Source organism: Sinocyclocheilus anshuiensis, unplaced genomic scaffold (genome assembly GCF_001515605.1).
Source record: "Sinocyclocheilus anshuiensis isolate Anshui unplaced genomic scaffold, SAMN03320099.WGS_v1.1 scaffold641, whole genome shotgun sequence".
Taxonomy (NCBI): Eukaryota; Metazoa; Chordata; class Actinopteri; order Cypriniformes; family Cyprinidae; genus Sinocyclocheilus; species Sinocyclocheilus anshuiensis.
The window spans coordinates 422663-443920 of record NW_015536503.1 but is presented as its reverse complement, the minus strand read 5'-3'; the positions used below and the strand labels follow the sequence as shown (position 1 = coordinate 443920).

General features: G+C 35.1%; 1 long non-coding RNA gene across 1 annotated transcript in view; it reads right to left on the bottom strand.

Annotated features, from left to right (window-relative positions):
* Positions 1–1910: 1910 nt before the first annotated feature.
* Positions 1911–21258, bottom strand: part of LOC107690652 (uncharacterized) — a 51879-nt gene continuing 32531 nt past the window's right edge. The window contains exon 3 of the long non-coding RNA XR_001634474.1: positions 1911–2224. This is a non-coding gene — a long non-coding RNA (uncharacterized LOC107690652). The remainder of the gene's footprint in view (positions 2225–21258) is intronic.

The following is a 21258-nucleotide window of genomic DNA, read 5'->3' as shown; positions in this document are numbered from 1 at the left end:
TTTTATTTTCAATAGTGTAGCTATGTTTCTAGGCATAGGCGAACTAGGCAGTTTCCTAGAGGGGGTGCCAGTGAGCACCTCAAAACCATTATAAATGCATGACAAAAATCCACCACTGGTTAAGTACATTCAAGCAGCTACTACGATTAAAAAAAAAAAAGTCCAGAAAACACAGTAAAGTGTTCCATTCATGTATGAAAATAAAATGTCATATACCAACATCTATTGTGAAATATTTTAAATAATGTGAAATATTTTAAATAATCATATCATTATCCTAATCAAAAGCATAAATCGTCATTTTAGATGTACTGTATTAGGTCTTTTCAATTAAATTTAATTTAAAAAGCCATTAATAAGGCATGAATGTGATAGTTTTGTTTTCGTTAATTTAATTTACTTGAAAAAAAATTGGCTACTGTTTCTTTATTGAAACTGGAAAAAAATATTGCTGTTCTATAAAAGAAGAAATAATACTTTTGTATTAACTAATTTAGATACACTGAACCACCACGCGTTAGTGCCATTAATATGACAACCAGCATGAACGTGCGACTGCAACAGAAGCACAGAACTAGATACATACAGTATGTTGGTGAACAATTTCAATGCTTATTAAGAGACAACATGTTTATATAATTTGTAAACAGTATCAAATCAATCTTTAGAAATGTCATTTAAGTTTTGAGTGTTTAAGTTGTAAAGTTGGGAAGGGGGGCGTCAATAGGGATCTCGCCCAGGACTCCAAAAGTGTCAGAAACGGTCAGAAGTCACTTTCAAACAAGCAGCTTTCTTTTGGCCAGTGCTGTGAATCTGCATGGGGAAATCTTTCGCCCTCAAAAAAAAAATTCCCAATAATGTGGATTCCTATTGAAATAACTGGATTTCACCCAAAAAAAATTCAAAAACACAAGACAATTTAAAAGTGACTCTTGCTCAACTGACTTAAATAGAAAGAAAGAAAGAAAAAAGGAAAGAAAGAAAGCCATACTGCATTTGTTAGTATGTAGATGTATAACAGTACATCAGTATTAGGTTGCACTTTAGTTTAAGATTTAACTTGAAAAAGAGAGCATTCAGAGATTGCCTTATGTCGCCTATGACTGGGTCAACCACTGTCTATGGTGAAGGATAATACTTAATGTAACAAACTTCAATGATTTAAATGACTGGGAAGGGAAGATTCAGAGTCAAAATGATCTCAGATATCAAGAACTGCATCCGCTGTTTTTAGCAAATATGAGGAGAGAGCACATAAATGCACAATTTTAGGGGACAGCTTAATTGCAGATTTCTATGGGGGTTGAAATGAAAGACGGGCTATGGTCTATTATCATACTATAGTGTATGCTGGGGAGAACTTGGAAATATAGGCTTGTGTGGTTTTAACAATCACTTTAGGCATAATGGCTTATTCTGCTGCCCACATTCATTCATAGGCCAGATAAACTATGACAATCTAGCTAGTGGGCCGACTTTGATGAGTCATTCTGACAACATTTCACTTGCACACCTACATAATGGCAACAAATATTGAACGCTGGGTTGTAACCGCCTTAGACACGTCCACCCTCGATATTCAAATTAGTGGTCAGCTGATGGGGTTTGCAACGGTTTATTGTCAAATTATTGCACAATAATGTGGTTACATCTTTGATTGAATGTGATGACAAATACTGCTAAAACTGAACTGGTTTGTAACGATGATGAGCGAGGAGAACAATATGCCTACACAAAGAAAATATCCAGAATTTTAGCAAACTGTTAAAACCACTCAGCAGAGGCTCTGTGGCAAAAGGAAAAGAGAGAGCGTCATTCAGACTTTTTGATGGTAATTACATGCCAGCACAGAAGGCAGCCAGACACACACATTTGTATGATTTAATGATTTAGACATGATGATGGCATGGCTCATTTTTATTTTATTATCTGCTGGTGCACAGATAGAGTAATTAAATGATGGTAAACATTGGATTTGACGAAAAGGAGTCATTGGCAGAGAAAAGGAAATATCACTTTCTTGCTTTGACACACTAGACACACGACTGCAGTCACCCACAGAAGATGCATTCCATCGCTGTGGTAACTCGGGTCTGTGGCCTCTCATAGGATCCTTATGAAGCAATCTGATTTGAGAATAGTATGCCGTGTGCCAAGATGGAGAGTCTGCGATGATTTATTGTGATGCTGCTTCTGAGAGATTTCATCATGACATTTAGACTCTCTAGATGACAAAAAAATTAATTAATAAATAATTAAATAATAATAATCTCTTGCACTTGCAACTTTTTTCTTGCACAGAAACTCAATGGCTTTGAGATTACTTTACCTTAAAAGACTTAAGACTACTGCCTCATATTTCTGTTTGTATATCTTAAAAATGATAACATTAACTGTGATAATCATGGCATATTTGATATAATTTGTTTACTGCCACCTATGGTGTCTACGTTTACATTTATACATTTAGCAGATATTTTGTTTGATTTTGTCTTTAAAAAAAAGTTTAACAGTGGATATACATTGCCATTCAGTTTTTTTGTTTTTTTTTATGAAAAAGTCTATTATGCTACCAAGGCTGCATTTATTTGATCAATAATTCAATAGAAACAGTAATATTGTGAAATACTATTACAATTTAAAATACCAGTTTTCTATTACAATATATTTTAAAATATAATTTATTCCTGTGATGGTAAAGCTGAATTTACTTTTTTCTTAATTTCTTTTTCCAATGAAAAACCAATTAAAAATATCCAGCACATTTTCAAATTACCATTCATTTTGTGGTGTAAAAATTTTAAAGTAATTTTAGAATAAAAAAAGCCCATTTCTACATTTATGTATCCTAAATACACACACAAATAATATTTTTTACTAAACATTTAGGCAAAATTACAGCTTGATTTGAAATTATATACAATAAAAAAAATTCTGTTCCAAAGTGATATTTCCATACATTTTTAAGTATGTTTTTAACTTTTTGTAAGTTTTGATAATACTTCCTAAAACTGTTATGGTGGAACTAAAGAACTGTAAAAAACACCCTTTTAAAAAAATTATATGATCAGTAAGTCATGGCAACATGTGTGTTTACATTACTTTAACTCATCAAAATAAGTTGAGCAAATTTTACTTTTTAATAATTATATTAAATTCAACTTCATTATACATATATAGCCGGTTTAATGTCATTTAAGTTGAAATGACTGAACTACGTTTTTAAGTTGAAATAATTTTTTACAGTGCAAATACTGAAATTCTCATATACCAGTTTAATCTTTTTTTAGATTATCAAAAAATGTCAAATGTCAAAATTTTCTGGAATAAGGGTAAGACCAAATACATAAAGGATATTTGAAAACTAGCAAAAATACATGATAAAGGCATGTTTAAAAGAAAGGTATTTAGTTAAAAAAAAGACATTTATTTATTTATTGTGCAGTATATATATATATATATATATGGGTCTCGTCAATTTAAAAAGAAAAAATAGGGTTCCTCTTAAAAAAGTTTGAAAACCACTGACCTATGTTATGGTATGCTCTTAGTAAAATACTATAGCTATGGTTTCTATGTAAGAACTGATGTACTGATGTAACATCAATACTGTGCATATTACAAAATGAATAGGTCAAACAACAAGCTAAAAAAAACAGCCTGGTTGCAGCAGATGTAGACTAATTTGAATGCATTTCTTGATCCAAGGCTTTAAATCTAAGCCTATAAAAGCAAATCTGTGATTCAAAGCCTCAAACTAGCCAAGAATCTGATAGGGCATTAATTTCTAATCACTGATTTCTAAGAGTCTCTCTGCTTACTGTTATGATAATATAGCCAGCAGATACGGTCACAGCCGTAACATGTTCCAAATTGTATTTCTGGACTGACTCGGCTCATCCATTGCCATATACATCTGAGCAGCGCTGTCATCCACTAGACGCGTACACACACACACACACACACACACACTGCAGAAGAATGACCACAGATGGCATCTAAATCTTGTGCATCAGTGTGAAGGGAAAACTCATGTCACAGAAGGATAGGAGCCAGCGAATGCCAGTGTTCAAACCTGCAGCACACATACGCGCTCCTGCCTCCCACGCACTCTTCAAAAACAGCTATATCTAATTATTCTTATTGAAACCCTCCATCTCAGTCACGGATGCCACAGTTTGCTGGGCGAGTTAGTTTGGATGGATGGTGCTCGGTCACAGCTGTGTCTCAGTTTTGTGTGTTGAGCCCTGAGGTTCTGTAAGACATCTTGAACTGTTCAGCTTTAATGAAGAGCAAACTGGGGCATTAAGATGTAAACATCATGCACACTCTACACAAAGGGCCAAGTGATAACTGACAAGTATTTCTGCTACTTTAACAGACGCTTGCAGTGTCATCATTCACCATACTGATGGTGCTTTTATGTGGATGATAATAAAACAATAAATCTTTTTTACAGTATAGTCTGGCTGTCACTATGGGGAATAAGGACTGACCCAGAGCACAGAATAAGCTCCCCCTGGTGGCCTTGCTATGACCTCTTACAGTAGCAAAATTAGCATACTGACAGCAGCTGGAAAATGTAAATAGCAAAACAAATTAAGAAAAAAAAAAGAAATTAGCCAAAAGTCTATATGAGTTATATTCTAGTGTCAAATGATCCTCTCTAATAGGTATCTCACAATTCAGACCTTTTTTTCTTCACAATTGTGACTTTATATCTCAAAATTCTGACTTTTCTGAAGTTTATATCTCACATTTTTCCTTTTTTTCTTGGAATCTCACAATTCTGTTTTTTGTTTTGTTTTTTCCACCATGAAAATAAAATTAGATTTTTTTTGAATGGGAAAAATGTGAAAAAAAAAAGTTAATTGTGAATTTTTATCTCACAACTCTGACTATTTCCCCCGGTAATTGCAAGTTTATACTTCCCATTTTTGCCCAATTCTACTTGAATTTTTCCACTGAATTCAGAGTTTACATCTCGCAATTCTATTTTTTGTTTCCACCATGAAATGGTGGATTGTGATTTTCATCTCACAATTCTGACCCATATACTGGTAATTGTGAGTTTAAATTTGCAATTTTAAACTCTTTTTATCAGAATTCTAAGTTTACATCTCACAATGCAACTTTTTTATCGCTTAATTCCAACTTTTTTCCTTGCAACTGCAAGTTTATATCTCTTTATATCAAATCAATTCTTAATTCAGCAATTCTGAATTCCCAATTGTGAGATATAAACTCAGTTGTGACCGTTTTTAAAGCTCTGCTTGACTTGAAAGGTCCACTTGAAGCTTTTTTTGCGTGTTTTTGTAATGGCTTGTTCAATAACAACCAAAGATACCTGGTGCCTTTATATTTTTGTTTTAGAAGGTCTTGCTTGTATGTTTATTTCTTTTATTGCACTTTTTTATTCTTGTAAAAGTGCCTCAAGGATTATCTCCACATTTAAAATGCAAAGCACCAGCAAAATTTGACAAGGGGAGGACAGCAGCAAATTTTGACAAGATTGTGTTCTGGCAGCAAAGACGAACAAATGCTAAAGGCTGTAAGCACACTTCAGCCCCTCTGCAGCTCTTCGGTTCAGGTTATCAGTCTCTGGACCTTGCAGGCATGTGACAAAACGCTATACAGGATTATGCAGTCTACCGTAAACACGTTTGCTCAATCTCTACACTGGCTCAGAGCAAACAGGCAGCATAATATAATTTTTCCCAATTCTACTAACATGGAAGAGGCTCTTTGGGGATTTACTAAATAGCATTATCAGATAATGTAAAAAAAAAAAACCTTCCATCGAAAATCTCATTAAAAGTTAGCGTGTAAAAATTTCAGGAAAATGTTCTATTCATCAGCGAATCCAGGGAAACAAATTAATCATGGTTTGCAAGGGAAAAAAAATGTAAGTGTAAGCAGCACAACTGTTTTCTAAGTTGATAATAATAAGAAATGTTTCTTGAGCACCAAATCAGCATATTAGAATGATTTCTGAAGGATCATGTGACACTAAAGACTGGAGTAATGGCTTCTGAAAATTCTGCTTTGCCATCACAGGAATAAATTACATTTTACATTATATTAAAATAGAAAACAGTTACTTTAAATTGTAATAATATTTTACAATATTGCTGTTTTTATTGTATTTTTAATCAAAAATACATAAGAGACTTCTTTCAAAAACATTAAAGCGGTAACAGTTCACAATAACAGTACATGAATGATTCATGTACTAATAACTAAAATATTACTTTAATATGAGCAAATGATGAGTTAAGGCATAACATTCACACCAAATGTGCACAATAGGTCTGGGCGGTATGACAGCATAGCATGTGATAGTAGCAATGTGTCAGCTAGTAGAGATTCTGCTGTACTGTTTATACCTCAGTGAAGCTAAAACTGTAGTCTACACTTCTAACTGTTGTACATGCGGGTTTTTAGTATTAATTATAACTGGAGCTAGAAATGTCGATTTTTCAGGAATTTTCATAACTAATTATGATCTAGAAATTAACAATCAATGAATCAAATAAGTGTTAATGTTAATATCACTAAATGTTTAAGAATCTAAATCTTGTGTTCTTTTAATTTTAATTAAAAGTTATACAATACTGCTAAAAAATATGGGGTCAGTAAGATATTTTTTTCTCACTAAAGACTGGAGTAATGGCTTCTGAAAATTCTGCTTTGCCATCACAGGAATAAATTACATTTTACATTATATTAAAATAGAAAACAGTTACTTTAAATTGTAATAATATTTTACAATATTGCTGTTTTTATTGTATTTTTAATCAAAAATACATAAGAGACTTCTTTCAAAAACATTAAAGCGGTAACAGTTCACAATAACAGTACATGAATGATTCATGTACTAATAACTAAAATATTACTTTAATATGAGCAAATGATGAGTTAAGGCATGTACTAATATAAAGAACTAACCTTACATGAATCATATGAATTGATGTGTGAAAATGTACCCACAATTGTTAACCCTTTAATTACATTAAAGGGTTAGTTCACCCAAAAATGAAAATTAGGCTGCGTTATGACAGACCATCACATTCAACTCAACGTGGCTAAGACAGAACTGCTTGTGGTTTCAACAAACCCATCACTTTATCAAATTTTCACCATCCAGTTAGGCTCATCAATCATAACTCCTTCAAAAACTTGAGAGTTGTGATTGATGATAAGCACAATTTCTCAGACCACATTGCTAAAACTGCCCCATTGCTATATTTGCTTTATACAACATTAGGAAGATCAGGCCCTTTCTTTCAGAACATGCAACACAACCCCTTGTTCAAGCTTTTGTTCTATCCAGGCTGGACTATTGCAATGCTCTCTTGGCAGGTCTTCCACTCTCGCTAAAATGTTTGCCTTTGTCAGAGAAAATGCTGTAAATCAGCTGACAAGGCACATGCAGTATATTTTTGAATTTTGTTCTTCAGGCTTATTCTAAGACTTTTTCTTTTTTATAGTTAAAAAAAACATGTTCTCTGCTGTTTTGCACATCTATTTGTGGTCGCTGCAAGCTAGTCAAATTCTCTCATCAGCTGTACTGAAGGAACTCGTAAGACAAAAAAAAAAGAGGAGGGTGGTGAGGGAAAAAAATTGAGAAGAGAGAGGGGGGAAAAGTAATGGAAAAAGAAAGAGCTGATGCTGAGGGCGCTATAAAAAGGACAGATGATGGGAACCAGTTGATATATTGAGTGGACTTTTGCACATTTTAAATAATGTCTCACACATAAAGCCCAGCCAGTCATGAAATTAGGCTTTTACGGTTTCTACGGCAAACACGGAGACCAGCAGCACCAGCCCTGAACCGCTGCAATATCTGCCACACTGGAAGACTTTATAGTACAAAAACACGCAATTCCAGAGACAGTAATGTTGAATAAGTTTCCATCTTCATTAGTAACTTGTTTGTCGGTAAAAAGGAAAATACAGCATGCTAAAAATTATCCAGTGCTGACAAAGAGTTCTTGTTCACATTGTAATTCAAATGTAAATCTTTTACATATTTTTCAGTGGTTTAACTTGACATGGCACACATTCACCTCCAACATGGCCCCTTTTTTTCTGATAAATCATAAGTTATAAGTCCTTTTGTTGTAGATGTCTTCTCATAATTTCAGTTAATATAGGAGGCACCCAATAATATAAAGCATATTCATATTATTTATATTATTCATAACTGTTTCATAAAATGTGGCACAGCTTACAGTCTCTGGTTTGATTTCTCACTCATTTAAAAATAAAATAAAGCAAAGGACAAAAGCGAAATGAGAATAAAATTAAATAAAATAGAATAAAATAAAAATATGCATTAAACAAAACTGCATCAAGCTAACAGCTGAATGTTTTATTGTCCCATATTAATGTTTTATTATGCATATTAAAATGTATTAAGCAAAATTAAAATGTGATGTACATGACTTACATCAATGATTATAGCTTTTTAATGCCTTTTGCAATATAAGCATCATAAAGTGTGTATAGGCAAAACATGCATGACATTATAGGCCAGATTTAAAATGCAACACTCATTTTCACAAGATATGTAGGGAATCCCTGATTCGTCTCTTTATCCATCAAGGGGTCCTTGGCCTGGAAAAGGTTCAAGAGTCTGCCTTCACTAAGTCTGCTTCAATTCATTTCACAAATGTCCTTTGTTTCTGATGGATTTGTTTCATTTTGATCTCATTTCACCCCTCAAATGCGTTAAACAACGGTCACATTAGTAGACAGGGTTACAACATTCCATGAAGAACAAACTCTTTAAAGTTGAGGAATGTTATTTACCTTAAACTATGACTATTTCCTCTTTCCACCCTTCATTAAATAAAAAAAGAGCTGAATGTGACATTTACATTTCAAAGTGATTTTCATTCTTTACAGCAGAGAAAGAAATAATAAACTTGCATAAAAGGTCAATAGGCACATCTTTGAGCACAGACATGGGTGAGCGAGCCTCTGTCTGTGTGTGTGTAACTTGTTTGTCGGTAAAAAGGAAAATACAGCATGCTAAAAATTATCCAGTGCTGACAAAGAGTTCTTGTTCACATTGTAATTCAAATGTAAATCTTTTACATATTTTTCAGTGGTTTAACTTGACATGGCACACATTCACCTCCAACATGGCCCCTTTTTTTCTGATAAATCATAAGTTATAAGTCCTTTTGTTGTAGATGTCTTCTCATAATTTCAGTTAATATAGGAGGCACCCAATAATATAAAGCATATTCATATTATTTATATTATTCATAACTGTTTCATAAAATGTGGCACAGCTTACAGTCTCTGGTTTGATTTCTCACTCATTTAAAAATAAAATAAAGCAAAGGACAAAAGCGAAATGAGAATAAAATTAAATAAAATAGAATAAAATAAAAATATGCATTAAACAAAACTGCATCAAGCTAACAGCTGAATGTTTTATTGTCCCATATTAATGTTTTATTATGCATATTAAAATGTATTAAGCAAAATTAAAATGTGATGTACATGACTTACATCAATGATTATAGCTTTTTAATGCCTTTTGCAATATAAGCATCATAAAGTGTGTATAGGCAAAACATGCATGACATTATAGGCCAGATTTAAAATGCAACACTCATTTTCACAAGATATGTAGGGAATCCCTGATTCGTCTCTTTATCCATCAAGGGGTCCTTGGCCTGGAAAAGGATCAAGAGTCTGCCTTCACTAAGTCTGCTTCAATTCATTTCACAAATGTCCTTTGTTTCTGATGGATTTGTTTCATTTTGATCTCATTTCACCCCTCAAATGCGTTAAACAACGGTCACATTAGTAGACAGGGTTACAACATTCCATGAAGAACAAACTCTTTAAAGTTGAGGAATGTTATTTACCTTAAACTATGACTATTTCCTCTTTCCACACTTCATTAAATAAAAAAAGAGCTGAATGTGACATTTACATTTCAAAGTGATTTTCATTCTTTACAGCAGAGAAAGAAATAATAAACTTGCATAAAAGGTCAATAGGCACATCTTTGAGCACAGACATGGGTGAGCGAGCCTCTGTCTGTGTGTGTGTGTGTGTGTGTGTGTGTGTGTGTGTGTGTGTGTGTGTGTGTGTGAGAGAGTGAGTGAAAAAGAGAACTGAAGTGAGTTGATTTATAGAGACAATAAATTAAAAGCTTGTCAAATTTTCCTCCATAAACTCTTTCTCTACTGCATTGCGCCAGTATCTGCGTGCACAGTCCTCGCAGAGCAGCACTTATGACAACAGAACAGCACAAACCTGCGGTTCATCACAATGCTGTCTCCCACTCTTACATACCTCTCCTAATCTTCGCCTTTCATTATCATGCTCTCATTCTTCCTCTCTCCTTCCATCTCCTTTCGCTTTTGTCCTACATGACAGAGCCATTTTAACTCGACGTGTAACAATAGTTGCTGAAAGCATTTTTCAAACATCTACTGCCAATTGTCACTTCAGCTGGATTTTGTCTCCTCACAAAAAAGGTAATCAGTCACACAGAGAGAGTTTGCCTAATGCATCTGGATCTCTTCTACAAAAACCCTACAGAGTAAACCGTACATTGGCATTGTGCTGCAATTTTTGCAGCTTGATTTAGAGCACATTCATAGCCGCTACAAATTAACAAGCATGCAAATGATTTGTTTCCCTCTTAAGAACACAAACGGTGGAACAGTTTAATGATTAGATTGCACACTAACTGAATATTTTATTCAAATATTTAAGTAGAAAAGGAAGCTATTTGGCTTTTTAATTCAACCAGTGTTCATTGTCAAAATAAAAATGGTCAACATACTGTAGACTCCAATACAATACATACAATTCACTGCCGTTTCCAGCTGAAATTAACACTAGTGGCAGTAAAACACCACCAATGTTTATTCCTATTCACACAAATTGTGATTTATTTTTGCACAGTTCCTTGAACAATATGTTATGACCTCAAAACATTGTTATCATAGTGTATAATTTGCAAACAAATACATTTTAACATTTGCATCTCAAAAACATGTCCAGATGTATGGATTTTCTGACTTGGTAAACTTGCTTGGTAACTCACCCTGTATACTACAGCATTGTACTTGCGATGTAGAGCACTTAGGGAAACATTCACATGACGATTAAAGACTAGAAACAAGCTAAAATGGCATGGTTGCTTTAGCAACTGTTTTTCATCTCCCATTTGCTTTGGTTAACATTACCAGCTAGGTTTAGGGTAGATTTAGTGTATGTTAGTGGTACATTATTTTTATGCAGTAGAACATTTAACATGATAGAATATTAACCTTTTTCTGCCATTCACCACACATTTTATTTCTGAGCTGCTACAATGCATCCAACTACCAACATAATAAAATGTTGCCAGATTTGCCTTCATTTGTTTTGGATAAAACAGAACACACTTTTAGCACCAATAACTGGACATTTCACTTGGAAAGTGTTGCGAAACATGCAAGAAGCAAGGTAATATACTTTTGCAGCAATGTCGCCACAGGCGCATTTTTCCAATAAGCCTGGGTTGAAATGGTTAGTTCTGATTTTGCTTGTAAAACTGTTGTATAGAAGTAGTAATATCAATAAAAAAAGAGCAATAATATCAAGTAACTTACATTTCACACGAAATGTGGCCAGTTTGTTTGTAGCTTATTGCTTTAATATTTTAGTTTTCATTCTCTCTTCCTCTCTCATTCTCTCACAATCCATCACAAACACACACAGTGGGCCTTCTCCAAAACAGACCCCCCGAGTGTGCTGGAGTGTGACCCCGCTCTGTGGGTGAATGTGCGCCCTCAGTGCCATAACGGCAGGACAATTAGTGGCCGACGAGGACCTAATTATGGCACTATGATCTCTTTTAATGGCGGAGACTGAGCACTCATGCCTGGGGCAATTTTCCTCCCTGTTAATTACACAATTATTCTATTATTGCAGATTGACTGATAGGCCTCTGCCACGGGTGTAACCTTGTGGTCTTCAGCGATGAGGAGAGCTCTTCAGAGCTGACTGCGGAACAGCGCCAGTCTTTTGCCCAGTGATGAGAATCCGCAGAGCTTGCCAATTTCAGCTGAAGGCCCCACTCCTCCTCTCTGCAAGCTGCAGAGCTGTAAATGAATGCACTAGATGTATATTAATGGCATATATTAATTATATAAAGAGGGGTGGCACAAAAGAAAGCTGTCACTGACAATGAAGAGAGATAAGCATGCTGCAATGTCAATGCCAAAGGTGCCCCTTATCGTCTTTTTAGAAACATAGCCAGTAACCCCATTGCTTTTATTTAGAAACCTTTCATTTAATTTGGAATATTTGGCTACATATTACTACAGTTCAAATGTTTGGTGTCTGTAAAGAAGTCTCATCAAGGCTGCATTTTGTTTTCAAAAATGCAGTAAAAACAGTAATATATGTAATTTATTTCTATAATAACAAAGCTGAATTTTCAGCAGTCATTACTCCAGTCTTCAGTGTCACATGATCCTTCAGAAATCATTCTAATATGCTGATTAGTTGGTCAAGAAACATTTCTTATTATTATTCATGTTAAAAAGTATTTTTTTGTATTCTGCTTAGTATTTTTTGTGTATACCATGATTTTAATTTTCAGGATTATTCGATTAACAGAAATGTATTTTAAATATGAGCAGCATTTGTGAACATGTTTTGTAACATTATAAATGTCTTTATATAAACCGTCTCATTTAATCAATATAATGTAGCCTTGCTTAATAAAAATTTTACTAAATTCTGGACAATATCTGGATTTCTGAAAACAGATATGTCTCAATATGAAACAAAGATTTGTATGATCTCTGAAATATGCTGAAACTATTTCCCAACTAATGACTCCCTCTATAGGCAGAAGACACTTTCAGTGGATAAGATCATCTGTCCAGGGACTTTGAGAAACACTTAGATCTGACCACATGGAATGATGTAACCATACATAATGACTGTAATGATCCAGGCCATCTTTATGTTGGCAGGATGTACTAATGAACTGACCTCAATCTTCAGTGCCCGTCTCCACCTTACTGACTGATCTTAGACGTGTGCTAACATCTACTCTGGTCACATTAGATATCTTTCAACAGTTTGGCATCAGGGCAAATGCAAACAGCCCTGAAAAATATAAAATGCTTCTCTGATGTACACTCATTGTACTGCATGCAAATCTTAAAGGTATAGTTTACCAAAACATGGAAATTTGGACACCATTTACTCACCCTCATGTTGATCCAAACCTATATGACATCCTTCTTTTAACATTGTTTGCATTTCATTGCATTTGTATGACTAGTATGTCAGTTCTGAATACTGTTAAAACCAGTCCAGCGTTAGGCTTACTTGCCATTGTGTCAAGTGACTGTTTTTTATAATACTAACATACTTGCATATTTAGGTTTTCTTTAGGGCATTTTCATGTGGTCAGGCCATCATGGATTGCACCATTAGGCCTGCCATTTAATGAAAGCCATTCATGTGAAACCACAAAGATGTGTCCATACCGCACACGGTGCATGCAGTGACTTTAGACTTTATTGCATCTGCCTGAGGCTACAATCACCAACTCAATCTACAGAAAATGGCGTGCTAGAAAATGCATTTCAGCACTGTATCCCTCACACAAGGAAGCTGAAACTCAGGTGCAACTCAGATATACAGTAAAGCAGTTAAGCATATGCAGATCCCAAAGAATTCATGATAAATGTTGCTGTGAAATCTAATTGTACATGTAAACATTAATTAATCTACACGGAATAAAACCAAAACCCCAAAATGTACTGTAGCTATCAACTGCTTACATCATCTGGATTCAACAACCATTTTATGTACTTGTTACTGTGCCTATATTTCAAAATATTGAGTTAATAAATAAATTTAAAATTAACTTTCAACACATTTTCTGCTGAGTTCAGCATGGGAAGTGTGCAGCTTAGTGCAAAAAAAATGTACTCCCACCTTCTACGCCGCACTGTGTGTCAATACTGCAACCTGTTAACATGGGAGCTGGAATAAATACACAATTTTCCCATGCAGTGTGAAACAGGCTTTAGGCCACAGCAGCCCTTATGTTTACTGGCAGATCTCTCCAAAGTCTCCCGAAAGAAAACTGCTTGACATTTGCCTCATTAAATTCATTGGAACTCACCATTAAAATGTGTTTCTTACTATGAGTGGGATGTCTTTGAAGAAAGGATGGCCTGTGGGTCATGGATGGGTCATGAATGGACCATGTGGTGGGGATAAGTAGGCTGTGGATGTTGGAGAAAAAAAATAAAGATGGCTGGAGACTCAATCTAATTGCGTGATGATGGTATTTTAAAGTCTTCTTGATTATAAAGCTGCAGCAAAGTGCTATTGATCTGGGACCGGTAGGGGATGTCTCAGTCATGCGGTATTAGGACCCAAACCATTCCACCATGCATTATTCAACAGGCAGCTGACAAGCTCTACTGGCAGCCAGCAATCCCAGGGCAACAGGAGCTCAGATGTGACTAACTTCCCCGGCCACACACACACATGCACACACGCTCGTTCACTCACTCACATACCTACTAGCCCCTGGCTAGCCCACTTTGGAGATTGTTGTCAAGAATTCATCGACCCAAAGCGGCCAGAAGTTAAAATATGAACTGCACACAGACTAGTTGTCTATACCTGCTGAAAATGAAGCAATCTCAGATCACAACCCCCCTGCTCTGACCCAGTGGAGGGCGGAAAACAACAAGAACAAAACCATCCAAATATCTAGAGCTACCACCTGAAAGTCTGAAGACTGACCTGGCATGGCAAGTCTGACACTTGTCGCCTTGTTTTTCATGTTTTCTATCATTCTTGTGGACTCTTTATGCAACTATTCGCACACTTGATGTGATATCTATATAATTTGCCTTCCTTCCTTAGTTACAATCTTAAAATTCAGTTCTCACTTAAACTCAAGCACACAGAAAAAATCAAACCTGATTTAAAATTAGCAAATTGGAGACGTGGGAAATTTTTCAAACCAGTCTGAAATCTATTGTAGCATCTACAACTATTCACAGGAAGTCCCAAGAATGCAGAATAAAAACATATTAAAGAATAAACGGAAAAGCAGGTAATGGGTAATGACTTTTTAACATGTTAATCAAGAGATCAATAAATCAAACCCATCCATTTAAAGCTCTTTACCCTTCCATTCCTTCTCCCAGTCCATGATCCACTGTAAGGTAAGACCCACAAACCCTGTATAATGTATCTTTGTTTGCACCGATTGCAATTATCATGGGGATCAATGGACGTGATCAATACTTTACAGCAATTAACATTTAATATCCCTGCACAGCCACTTAGTCCATTAATGGGAGATTGATCATTCCACTGCCTAGCTGGAGCTCTGAGTGGCACAGATCTATTTCCTCTGTCTATCACGCAGAATCAGGGAAAACAGCGGTACATTTATGTTCTTAGCAGATCTTTTCTTAGCAGAATTACTTGCTATGCAGTACACAATCACATTATTGGCAAATGCAAGGGCAGGGAGTTAAGAATACAAACTGGCTGGATTGCTAAACTAGGCCTTACGCTGTATGTTCTCCAAGTGAAACCATATAGTGAACAGCAAAGGATCCAAATTCAGTTCAAAAATGCATTCAAAAGTACAATAAAATGACATGCAAATTTGGTCTTATAACTGGGAAAATCTTGTGAAATTCACAAGTGCTCACGGAAAATTAGTTTTTCACTGGTAATTAGTGTGTACATGTTTCATTCCAACATGATTAGAGCCATCATTTAAAAAAAAAAAAATTACAATATATATCCTATCTACAATAGAAACAGAACATGTACCCTAGTACCTAAATGTTAATCATTTATGCACAGTATACTGGTATCTTATTGGATAACGTGCCAATATAAGACATCGTTATCTGTATTGGACATGCTAACCTACATATATTAGCTGGTATTTAATATTTAATTTCTCTTTTTCTTAAATTTAGATTGTTTTCCATCATCTAACACTCACTCACTCAAATCTCAAAATAAATTTTAATCTATCATGATGGTCATCAAAATGTTGTGGTGTCTACAATCAGTTTTAAACAACAGCATGTAAAGCAATTCATTTTACTTTTTAATGTTTATTTTGAATTTATTTCGATTAAATAGTATAGAATTTGTCCATTTATTAGTTACCGGCTATAATATGATGATAAAGCTCATAAAATAAAAAATAAAATAAATCGGCATCAGCCAGAATTTTAATCTCGGTGCATTCCTAATATATATAATTGCTGTTCATGGATATTTAAACATGCATGTAACACAAATATTGTCTGATAATAAGTTTGATAAGATGGGTGCTATAATGGATGGAAGATGCTTAGAGCAGTGTAAATCACATTAATGAATGAATCGATCATTAATTCCATGCATATGATCATGCCATTGTTCCATCTTCCAGAGAAAATAATTTTCCTCATTTCACATTTAATCTGCCATGAAATAAATCTGTGTAGAAAAGGTTAAGCCTGGCTGTGGTTGTCGCCATCAACGACCGACCACAAAGACCTGCCATTTATGATATGTCTGATATAATCACCGGTATCAGCTGAACGACTGGAATGAAAAATATCAATCTCTGCTGCTGAGAGCTAAACTTGCCCTCGGGAGTTCAACCAAAATGCAGCATCGGACACAAAACAAAGAACATTTTGCTTCAGTGACCAGCGAAAGTGTTTGTGTAAGCGAAAAAAGAAGGATCAGGCAATTAAGAATGCTGTCAGATAAACTCCTCTCGAGATGCTACAGGCATGCTTTATACTCAGGGGGTATCGACAGGAGGAGGGCCGGCACAGCCTTTGCCTCTGACGCTTACGCCACTGCAGCATCGTGAGGGCTTCTGCTATATAAACACTTTGTTTCTGCTGACGATCAGAGGGATGAGCCGGCCACTACATCCACAGTATTGATCCTCTGATTAGTTTCCTGCAGTTACTGCTCTAAAAACCACTGTGGAAAAAGGGAGGCTTATTTTAGGGAGGGGGAGAGAGATGAAATGAGACCTGGAAGAAACAGAGAGAGCTAGGGAAGAAAAAAGGTTAAAAGAGAATAACCCTGTTTGGACTAGTTTTCACTGGGGCGATTAGGTAAATTGGACATTTCATAGATGTATTTTGTGATTTTAATCCTGTCCAAATAGCACACATTTGTGTTTTTCTTTACAAATTACAGAGTGAACTACCTACTGTTATTGCAGCTCACTCCTCAGAGAAATCGAATACTGCCAGTATAGAAACTCCTCTGTTTGTGATTTTTTTTCCCCACAGAATGTCAATTACTGTTCAAAAGAATTGCTCATATCAAAAAGAAAATTAAATCAGTAAGGAGAGTCAGATCACAAACTGCTCAGTTCATAAGTTAGTGTACTTGATTAAATATCAAATATTGGCAATATTCACATTTCTTGTGCTCAGTAAAAACAGTAATATTCTAAAAAAAAAGTATTACTATTTAAAATAACTGTTTTTTTAATATATATTTTAAAATTTAATTTATTCTTAATTATTCTGAATTAATAGTGCAAAAAAATAATAGTGTTTATTTGAAATAGAAATATTTTCTAAAATTATAAATGTCTATCATTTTTGATCAGTTTAATGAATCCTTGCTTAATAAAAGTACAATTTTCAAAAAAAAAAGAAAAGAAAAAACTACAGAGATCTCAGACCATTCCAGATCAGTACATGAAATAACAAAAATTACAAAGTCTGGGTCAACTGCACCTCTTAACACCATTTACAAAACAATTCAGTTTCTCTCTTTTTCTGTTGGTTTTCTTCTCTCTTTCTTTCTTTTACAATAAGAGCTTCGACACAAACAGTTTTAGACACAAAGCCACTCATTTTCTGTCTCTTTACTTATTTCCTTCATAAATTTACACAGATACAGGAAGAGAGAAAAAAAAGGAAACAACTTTAATGGCAGAGCAATTTTTCAAAGAAACATTAAACAAGCAAGAACACAATTGACACAATTGCACTTGTATCAGTTCCTTGTGCTTTGTTAATGTTACTCAGAATCATGGGACCGGAAGTATTAAACGGTAGTTCTGCCAGACATTGGATTATAGCACCACATCTAAACTATCAGATAATTAGGCTGTTCATTATTACATTCTGCGCATGGACCAATTAGCAATCAAATTATAGTCACTTCAGCCAATTACTTCTGGACTTGTGATTTATAAACCAATCGTCACTCTGATTATTGTAGTGCCTCTTAAGGCATATCCAGAAGTGCAACTGAATGGAGAAAAGAGATTCTCACAATAAAAAATGGTTCATTTTGTGATACATTTTAAATGAATTGTTTAAAACAAAGAGACTAAATTTTGATAGCAGGAGCTGCGCAGCAGCATAATATTAATAAAAGCCTTATGCAAGTCTAGAAAAAAAGAGAAAACAAAAGAAACCAGCTGAAAACTTTTGTTCTTTTCTTTTAGTTCTTTTATACTCTCTGTACAAAGTACCTTATAACGTACTGTCCTCATAACTCTTTTATTGTTTTCTGCTACAAAGAAAAATAGTAATAATAATAGCAAGAAAAATTATAATGACATTTAAAAACAATATCAAAATGAAATAAAAACTTGCAGGAAAAAATGGAAAACGCTGTCAGAGGTGAAGAGATAAAATGCAAGAAAATTAAATGGAAGTTATAGATGTCCTCTAGGCTATCCATATAAATATGTATTATTAAATGCAACATCACAGTGTACGTCAGACAGCCATTTCTCAGAGAAAATAGCTGCCGACTCCTGTTCTTGCCAATTAAATTCACCCCGGGGCCTTTCGGTTCTACGATGCGTAATGTGGTAATCTTGACCAATCCTTTTGAGAAAGTGACAGAGTGCCGGTCACTTTGGGGTGGGTTGTAACAGCAGGGAGAAGGCAAAAGCAATCTTCCGAGCTGCAGCCACACCAGGCTGCGATATGCATTACAGCCAGAGGAGCCTATTTGTATCGAATCCATCACGTTCCGTCCGTACCCCTTCCTACTTTAATCACAAACAGTCTTTTATCTAAGCTTTGATATTAGCTGGTGTCTATCGTGAGGGAGAAGGTGAGAGTAAGCTGTTTAAAGTCCAATACTGTGACAAGCTGGTAATAAAAATTACATTCCGAGTCGGAGAGTGCATGGCATGTCGACAGATCTCTGATAGAGAAATGTGAGGCCTGTGAAGAGAGTTATCAGCTCTCTTTCTCTGGGTCTCACACTCGGCGGACCAGAGAAATCATCACAATAATACAAACAGGAAGTCCTTGGTCCAAAACTCAATATGATGCTTGGCACAGATTAGAATAAAGAAACATAGCAGTGGTGAAGGTCATAGTGGAACAACTATATGAAAGTATAGTTAAGGTGGCTCTTTTTCAATGTAATCTGAAGTGCAGGATCAAGCACATAACACCTCTCAAAATCCTTCTTTAATATTGAAAAGATCAGCTTACATAGTGACTCAAAATACCATGGAAATCACCAAGCTGATATATTTCAAGGCTGCCGCTATTAAAATCCCAGAATACCAAGATAAAAAATAATGTGTTTTTTTTTTGTTTGTTTGTTTGTTTTTCATTTTATGAGTGGTTATGACTATGAATGTGTTTGTGTGTGTGCAGCACACACTTATCTGTGTGATATTTACTCATAGCAGGCTTTCCGGCATAAACTTAGAAACCGGGCTGTTCAGGAAGCTGAAGTAAAACAGAGTTATCTTGTTATTGTTATTCTGTGAGGGATGAAAGGTAAATCTGTGGTCTAAGCATGCCAAACCAAATGTGTGCACCGTGTCTCACTGCCTTCCTTGTGAGTCTGGTTTACAGGACTTACTCCAAAAACAACCTTAGGTGCGTCTCAATCAGCTTCCTAGATTAGTGCACTTTCCCATTGTCAAAATCAAGCTTGTGCACTGAAACGACTGTCAGCTGCTCACTGTATTCACTTACTGGAAAAGTTGTCATGTTTAAGTTGTCAAAGGACGAGCATGAGTACAAATGTGCACTGTAAAAATATAGTAACATATGAAAATAGAAAGTAATATGAATTACATATGAAAGTAAATCCTACACCAAATTTGTTTCACTGTTCTGCAGATCATTAAATATTATTTAGAGTTGTTAGAAGAGTTTAAAAGAGCCTTTTTATAATATAATATAAAATTTTATATCAGTGGCATTGCATTTTTTAACAGCTACAACAAATAAATTGTTGATAAATACCAGTTATGTATTAATGTTTTTTGTAATTTTATCACAGTTCATTGAGGGGTGTCACTTAAATTCACAGGACCCAGGACACATTTCTGCATCCCAGTGTACGGGACGATGTTCCCGAGCAGATACTCAGAAACACAATGGGAATAACATCTAATCTCATCAACTGCTGCCCAAAGCAATCAGAGCGCAGATCTATTACAAGCAAGAGATAAGGATTAAATTAATACTTTTCCTCAGGGGCAAATAAAATTCTGGTCATTACCCACAGAGATTAACTTCAGGACAGCTGGCAGGGGAAATAACAGAAGAGGGCAGATTTTACATTTATTCACTGGAGGTAATATTTAAGGGAATGAATTGTACATTCTTGTAAAGAAATTCTGTTACGTGAAACAACACTGTCAGATCACAGCCTGGTCTCATGTTTATACGTAGGTATTAATACGTAACATTTACAAGCACAAAACGTATACTTTTGTACGTTTTTATAAGAAAAACATGACAGACAGATAAATGCAATTACAATCATTTATTTATTGCAAAAATGTCAAAAGCAGTACCAAAAGTAATCCAAATAATGATGCGTTGCACCCGCAGTAGGTTTGTGTGATCCAGAGCAGAATTGATGTTGTTAATCGCTGAAAATATTATCCAGATCCTTTTCCCGATCCACTCCGTGAACTCGTGAAGGCGCGCGCGCGCTTCATTCAAACACACCTCACCAGAAACACGGCATGTCGCAATCTGTGACGAATGCAGGCGAGAGCCAATGAGCGTTCGATTATCCTGCCGTAAAACCGTTTGAAGCGGCAACATTTGAATTTGTAAACATTTGAATTTGAATTTCCATTTTCTTGGAAACGAGCTGGCAGCAGAAGTCACAACAAAACGAAATGTTATCATTTCATAAGTAAATGAGTAAACAATTTAATAATGCAACTGAAAACAAGGTAATTCATATGACAACTAAAAACTA